The sequence below is a fragment of the Apium graveolens genome, chromosome 2 (genome assembly GCF_009905375.1).
Source record: "Apium graveolens cultivar Ventura chromosome 2, ASM990537v1, whole genome shotgun sequence".
In the NCBI taxonomy this organism is placed as follows: domain Eukaryota; kingdom Viridiplantae; phylum Streptophyta; class Magnoliopsida; order Apiales; family Apiaceae; genus Apium; species Apium graveolens.
In genome coordinates, this window is record NC_133648.1 from 242,877,796 (window position 1) to 242,886,380 (window position 8,585).

General features: G+C 36.4%; 1 non-coding gene across 1 annotated transcript; it reads left to right on the plus strand.

The window, feature by feature from the left end:
- The first annotated feature begins 7,812 nt into the window (after window positions 1–7,812).
- LOC141709935 (small nucleolar RNA R71) lies at window positions 7,813–7,919 on the plus strand. Its single transcript, XR_012570487.1, has one exon. It is a non-coding gene; the product is annotated as a small nucleolar RNA R71 (small nucleolar RNA).
- Window positions 7,920–8,585: the final 666 nt, after the last annotated feature.

An 8,585-nucleotide genomic window follows, 5' to 3' on the forward strand; every position in this document is an offset into this window, starting at 1 on the left:
CGCTTTCTATCATCAAAACTTTCACCTTGCAACTTTACATACAACTTCTTTCTTCTTCGACTCCTCCGTTGTCATTAAATACTTCGCATGATCCTCCATTGACTTTAAGTAACACAAATACAACCTATCCAGATATTCCTTAAAGATTCTGTCCATCAAGTTCAATTATTACGGGTATATTGGTTGATCCAAATGACAATACGAGGGCAGTACTTAGTTCTAAAAATTGTCTTTGATAAATCCATAGGTTTAATCTTTAATTGGTGAAATACTAAGTTTTAAATTAGTCTTATAAAAGTACTTTGCTTCCTTCGTTTGATCAAACAAATCATTGGGTCAAGGTAACAGATACTTGCTTTTGATAGTAAACTGGGTGAGCTTTCGCTAGTCGACGCGTAATCTCATACTTCCATTTTCTTATTAACAATTAATATTGGTGCACCTTATAGGATATGCTGGGTCTAATCGCTTCTTCTTTGAATATCTCTTGCATCTACTATGCTAACTTCCTCATTTTAACTGGTGCCATTTTGGGTAAGGCCGTAGTCACTGGCTTCGTCTCAGACGCTAAGTCAATCGCGAGCTTCCTTTCTCTATCGAGAAGAAATGTCGATAACTCATCTAAAACATATCTTGAAACTCCTTAATTGCTATTAAATCTTCAAATTTTGTTTGCTTCTGACTTTTATGTATCCCATAATCACCATAATACTCATATCTTGATCATCATAATCATCATTAACAAATTCTTTACCTTCTTTCATCTTCTGAACCTCCTCACCTTCTCATTTGGCATCCTCATAATTATCTTTTCATCACGACGGTTTGTCTGGACATCACGCTTTAGTAGTCAATCCATTCCTTAGAATAATATCAAATCCTCTTATCCTTCAGGATATCAATTCTACACAACTTATTGCCAGGAATCTCAATTTCACCATTGGTACTCACTTATTTAACAACTACACATTTTTGACTTGCTAGTCTTTTAATCACAATCTTATCAATTCAACAGGGTAATTCATCTTATCAACAAAACTTTGAGAGATAAACAATTAAGTTTCTCTCACATCTTTTAATATTTTAACGCTTAAGGTATTCACCATTATCATTCACGTTATCGCGTCCGTATTCTGAATAACATATTTTACAGACAACTCGTAAACTCTCATTCTCGGAGACGCATTCCTTATTGGAGTAAATTCCCTTGTCTCTTAGTGGATCCTTTACTGGAGGTAGTGATTGCAATCCTTGCCATATGCCCTTATTTCCTTTCCATGCATGAGAGGTAGATGAGACTTTTCCCGCTGGGTGTATAATACGTTGACTCTTGTTTCAAAAGCTCTCGCAAAGAACAATGGTACAACGAAACAACTAGAAGGATTCACAATTTTAATAAATTTAGAGTTCAAAAGAAAGAAGAAGTAATGATTTGAATATGAATGAGACAACCACATTGTTACTTAAGATGGCCAGTCTTTTATACCGTATGGCATACAGCACATGATTAGGTGGCGTCCCACCCGACTCTTCGTCATTCCGACAAAGTGTCTCATCATAACACTGTTTGTCCCAGTCAGAAAGCAAAACTTGAGGGGAACAATTAAATTTGAAAGGCATGCAAAATCCTTCATTTTGATATCACCAAAAAGAATTTATTAAGAAAAGGAGTTCATACATTTTTAGGAATTAAAAAGGAATATACGCTGTAATGTTGAGGACAAGGATGATACCATTGGTCACCATCCACATTTCACTTGTATTCATCTTTCGAGTTTGATCGATCATATCCCAACTGTGTCATATAACAACTTTAGAAGTATACTAAAATGCCTTCACAATTAAGCATTATGGTAGATTCTTACTTGTTAAGTCTTGCGTTTGTAACGTTGCACCTACACGTATAATACTTTAACAATTCGATCATAATGGCATTCTTATCAGATAACCTTGAGTTTCCTCTCTTTAATTTGGAATAACCATGAATCATTCAACATAGCGATCTTTTTATTAGTAATATTCTTCTTTTAGAAAAGTCTGGAAATCTTCCCAATCTTCTTCGGTCATACTCAGGCTTCCGTTAAATCAATGAATTCTTCGAACTCTGATAATCCCAGTAATTGGATGAATAGTTACTCCGTACGCTGGTTCTATTGTTAATCTTATCAGATAATACTTGCACCTTGTTGTTAGGAATAATTAACTTCTTCATAATCGCAGTTTATCTCGTTCTCCGAATTAATAATACTGAGTCTGAAACAGCATCCTTCCAGGTAATCCGGGTCTTTTAACAAACAAGAAACTCAAGTAGTAACTTGACAACCAAGGTTTTAAAACTTATTTTATTCAAAAAGACTTTTAGAAATTTTGAAAGGAAAAAAAATCTTTTTTGAAAACTTGTTAAAAATAATTTGAAAATCATAAATCTGGTTGTCCTTACTATACGAGTTGGTTGTTGTCCTTCCGACCTATAACATGGTACCAAATTAAAGAAACAATCACATAAAGGTCCGTTCACTTCGATCTACCATTTCTCCTTTATCGAGTCCATTTGCCTTCCTTAATCGACGATAACTTCAATTATCGTTGCATGTTACCTTATTCGTAGCTTCACATCAACGCTCCCTTAATGGTAATACTTCCATCATCAACTTTGCAATCGTTAAGGGGGAACAGACTATTCAATAGTCAACAAATCTATTTTATAGAATCAAAATTTGCTCATATCACATCACTACTTTACATATCGCATTTATCATAGCACCATCATTGAATTCCACCAAAAATTCCAAATTTATACCTTTCTCCCTAACTCTTTCAAAATTCATCTAATTCATCCCATAATTATTCACGGGTGGCTTAGTCACTAATGGCTTCTTTTAACCCGATCACAGCTATCCTCTGAAACACTTAAATCTTCTCTCTAAACTTCTTCTCACCTTTATTTATATCTCAAGCGCTCACCATTTACTGTAGCTCTCGAATCCATCCTCGTAGGTACAATCGCTTCATAAGACAAGTTCTAAACTGGAGGTATAGAACAGGATATAAGGTAAACTAAAAAGATACACTCACAGCCGAACATCTCGTGAAACAAGAATAAACAGATGAAGGTTCTTGAATATGTAATCTCATATCAAGAGGTGGAAAAGTAGCGTAGAATTGCTTGAAGAAGTGCAACCGTTATAACATAAGGTAATGCCATTGCCGTTGTCTGGAAATCACGTCGCAAGCTGAGAATCTCGAATCGCAATAAGAACTGTGCCGGAGACCCATTATACAATCGCACTCAGCCTCACAACGTCTTATCTTTCTATTTCTTATTCCTAATCCTAACCCTCTACCCAATCCCGATAATCTAGGCTTGTTTCAGTGACTTATAACCTGTAACTCTGATACCAACCTGTGACGCCCTCCAAACCCGGGTCAGAAGTTTGGGGTCCACAACACAAATACAATATATCAACCTGTATATGAAATATTAATTACAATGACCCTGCTTTATGTAACCATAGATCGCAACAGGTTTAAGTATGAAAACAAGCCACAACCTTCATTTTTATTACAACGTACCAAATCCCAACTAATTTAACATACAACTGATAATAAAATTATTCTTACAATCTTACTATCTCACTACCGCCACAAGCTTCTGCTAGCTCGATCCAACTCAATCTGGAATCCTAGCTCGTGCATTGAACTGGGAAACCTCGCTATCAACCGTATCCCTTTTAACTGTAGAATACATAAAAAGATTCGCAAGAGTGAGCTAACTAGATCAGCAAGTCATAATAACGATATCTGAGGTTAAACAATGATCAAGTGAAATGATTCAGATGAATCAACTTTCTTTTTAACTAATCATTAGAATTGGATATTCATTTTAAGTTTTAAAACCAAGGTTAGGCTGCTGATCAGTCACGCACTAACCCCGAGCAAAGCACACAGCACTGCTCTAATTACCGGATCCAAGGCACATATATAAAAACTATCCAATCCTAAAGCAGTTCGGTATGATAAACAATATAATTCGATAACACGGGATCATAATCAATGATGATTAAATATTTGAATAAAATGTAAGGAAACTCATGGATATCACAAGGGTATATCAAGGTATGTAAAAGAAACAGCTTTCAATCTGTAAAAGAATCAGGTATTAGACAAGTAGTAATTTTTCGGGGTATAGTTCTTTGATGTTATAAAGAATGGTTGGACTATAAAAGTTTCTGTATTTTCAAACAATTTTCTTCCAGTGTTTGGTGTTTGGTAGTTATACATTTGGGGAGTAGTATCATATTTGTGTGATTTGGTATCTGAGGATCAACATAGGATGGTTTACAAAGAATAAGGCTTACGGTTCAAGATTAAGAAAATCAGGGTTCAAGGCTTAATAGTTTAAAGCGTTTGCAATATAAAACAAGAGTTATTTTGAATAATAGCGACATGTTATGAAACAGTTCGAAAACATTGGTAATATATCTTGAAGAAAATTTCAGAAATACTTGCCTTATAGGGCTTTAGAACCATTACTGACCGACTCTGAGTCGACTCTGCCGCTCAGGCTTTATTGTCCCATCACTAGTCCATATTAGATTCGAATTCGACACTCAGGTTTTTCTGTTGAAACTCTACTGAGCTCGTCGACTGACTACTAGGTCATCTCTAGTCCATCGTCCACTTCCAGGTTTCTGATTATAACCTACAGGGTTGAAATACCCTATGTTAGATGTCTAGGTATGCTCGACATATCCTCGATACTAATTCTTACCCAACGATATTCAAACTCGACTCGTAATTATGAATATTATAACAACACACGTAACAAATAGGGTTCACAATCTCGAAGATCGGTTCGGTGTTCGTTTTCGGAAAATATATACTCTTTATTTTACGAAATCAGGGTTATCGATTTGGCAAAATATTTCATTACATTGTCCAACCAAGTTTCGTATATAAAACATACACATATACATATATAGTTTCTCAACATCCCGATATTCATCGGATACGTTCCTGAATTTACGGAGTTCGATTTTCTGGAAATCGGACAGCATTCCCTTTGTTTATCGGACTACCCGTCAACACCTCATTGACGTCAATACACAACAATCCACAATAATCCAGAATCACAATCCTACCGAATCACAACCAAAACAAGCAATCCAGTTATGCATCTCAATCCTCGATACAAACGCTATGTTTTAATTAAATATCTTCATTCTGAAAATAAATTTACAACTTAAATTTATTTGTTTTATAAAAATAGGACTCAGATCAAAATCATCACTGTCCACCGTCGGCTCGCCGAGGCTCATCGCCGACGGCGGTAAAATTCGCGGGTACTAGATACTTCGGGTTTCCGACGCGAATTTCGCCGATTAAAATCTCAAAATAATAATAATATTCAAAGAAAATCAAGAACAGTTCATCGAAATTTTATCCACAATTAACTGAATAATTCGAAACAATACTTCAAATTCTCAGAACAATTCAAAGAATCAATTCACAGCCATACTCAATCAACTTACACACACATATGGTTGTGTGTATATGTTTACCGAACAGACAGTGATGAAACCGAAGCAATAGGGTAACCGCGCGTATATCACACGCACGCCGGCCACCTCGCTGGAGATGAACACGGCGGCGGCCGGAAAGTAACAAGAACCGTAATCACAACAAGGCAACACAGCTATACACACGTATATACATCTGCTTATATATATATGCATAACCCAGAAAATTAACCGGAACCGCCCACCTTACCGGTCGGAGCGGTGGCAACGGTACCGGAAAACAGGGCCGGGGAAAGAACACAAGAGAGAGGGAGAGAAACAAAATCAGAGATATAGAACAAATGTTGATCGAAAGAGAGAAAAGATTTCCAGGGAAGGCTTGAGAAAAATTCACAGAACACTCGCGAGAAACCCCCCTCGAGCACAGGGGTTTTCTGTTGATTAATTAGCCAAACACAGCTTCCCACGTGTCTGCCTGGTTTCTAAAAATTAGACACGTATCCTGGTTTCTACTGTAGTCTCAGATTTTGTTCGTATTTTACAAAACTAACGAACCAACTTATAAATAAAAATTAACCCGAAACCTCAAAATTTAGTTGTAAAATATTACAAATATCCCGGAGTTAATAAAAATATAGATTTTGTGGTTTTTAAACAATTTCTAAAATGCGCTTTTTGCCCGCTTTTATCAATTAAACGCATCAACGCGCGGGTAAAATTAATCCTGAAAATTCCCAATATAATTTTAAAATTCTTAGAATATTCCAAACTTAAATAAATATGAGTTTCATATTTTTTTTTTTTTGAAGAATTCTGGAATTAAGTACAGATTTTACAAGTAAATATAATCAGAAAATCACACAGGGTTAAATAATTGATGAAATATTGATTTCTAAATTTTATAAAATCTCAAAAATAACTATTGGAATTATAAAATCTTGAAACTAATTTTAGAGACAATCCAAATATTTACGGATTTAAAACTATAATAAAATCACCTTTAAAAATAAAACAAAACAATATACTAAATTTTTAACTACACATTCCAATCCTTTACACCAATCAATCACCGACAAATAGTATATATTGACACACTGCTTCCAACACCAAGACACATATTTTATTTAATTAATACCTCCACAATAACATATTTAAATAATTCAAAAATACACGAGTCGTTATAATATGTAATAGAATGATCGGCCAACTACAAGGACATATATGTAGGCTTTAGATCAGGTAAACCCAACTTCTTGAAGATAGACAAAGGCATCAGATTGATGCTAGCTCCCAAATCACATAAACACTTATCGAATGACAAGTTTCCGATGATGCAAGGAATAGTGAAGCTTCTCAGGAACTTTAAGCTTCGGAGGCAACTTCTGTTGCAGCACAACACTGCATGCCTCCGTAAGAGCAACGGTCTCTAAGTTATCGAGCTTCACTTTCCAAGAGAGAATACCTTTCATAAACTTCACATAGATAGACATCTATTCAAGAGCTTCAGCGAAAGGTATGTTGATATGAAGTTTCTTGAATACCTCCGGAAATTTAGCAAATTGCTTATCCAACTTTTGCTTCTGCAGCCTCTTAGGAAAAGGAGGTGGAGGATAGACCTGTTTCTCCCTTGTATTACCCTCAAGAGAAGTGTGTTCCACTGTTTTCTTCTTTGATTCCACTTCTGCTTCCTTCTGCATATCTTCTTCAGCTAAAACTTCAAATTCTGGAACTTGAGATTTTTCGGAGCTTGCAACCTTCCCAGACCTCAATATAATTGCCTTAACCAGGATGGTTGAATTGTCTTGCTGCATATTGCTGATAAGGCTGTTGCACCGCATTCTGATTGTTGCTCCAGCTGAAATTAGGATGATTGCGGTTGTTGGGATGATAAGTGGCTAGAACTGGTTGCTGCGACCTTTGAAAGTTGCTTACAAATTGAGCTAATTCACTAGAAATAGCACACTGCTCAGTTTCATGCGCACCTGCACAAAGCTCACAAACACTTGTGATCTGATTAACTCCATAATTAGCCAAAGAATCCACCTTCATCGTTAAAGCCTTAAGCCGAGCAGCTATAGCAGTAGTTGTATCCACCTCCAGAATTTATGCTACCTTGCCTTGAGGTAGTCTCTGAGTTGGGTTCTGATATTCATTAGCAGCCATCAGTTAAATCAACTCATAAGCTTCATCGTAGCTTTTAGTCCATAAAGCTCCACCTGATGCTACATCGAGCATGGGTCTAGACTGTGCTCCCAAACCATTATAAAAGCAGTTAATAATCATCCAGTCAGGCATCCCATTATGAGGATATTTCCTAAGCATCTCCTTATAACGCTACCAAGCTTCACATAAAGACTCTCCCGATTGCTGCGCAAATAGAGTAAGAGCGTTCCTAATTGCAGCTGTCTTCGCCATAGGGAAGAATTTAGTAAGAAACTTCTGAGCAAGATCTTCCCAAGTAGTAATAGAGCCTGGTGGTAGAGAATGCAACAAACACTTAGCTTTATCCCTCCGAGAGAATGGGAAAAGCATCAGCTTTATATCATCTACAAAAATATTATTGAACTTGAAAGTGTCGCAGATCTCGATGAAATCTCTAATGTGCATGTTGGGATCTTCCGTTGGAGAACCCCCCAAACTGGATTGAATTCTACACCATCTGAATCGTGCTAGACTTGATTTTAAAGGTGTTAGCCGCAATGGCTGGTCTGATAATACTAGACTAAATGTCATTGATCTTCGATTGAGAGTAATCCATCAAATCCTTCGGATTCGCTACTGGTTCTCCCATTATGATAATAGCTTTTTCTTCAACTTTCTCAACTTCTTCAAAAACCTCTTCAACGACTTCAACTTCTTCCAGTGCTTCTTTACGAGATTGAGAACGTGTTCGCATACACGCCCTCTAGAGTTCCTGAAACACCAACAAAGTAAATAAGTAAGTAAAAATATCCAAGTCCGTGAACTTTAACGACCACTGATGTCAAGCACATAAACTAAATTATAAATCGAGTCCCCGATAACGGCGCCAAAAACTTTTTAGGAAGAAAACACGCGCTAAAATTA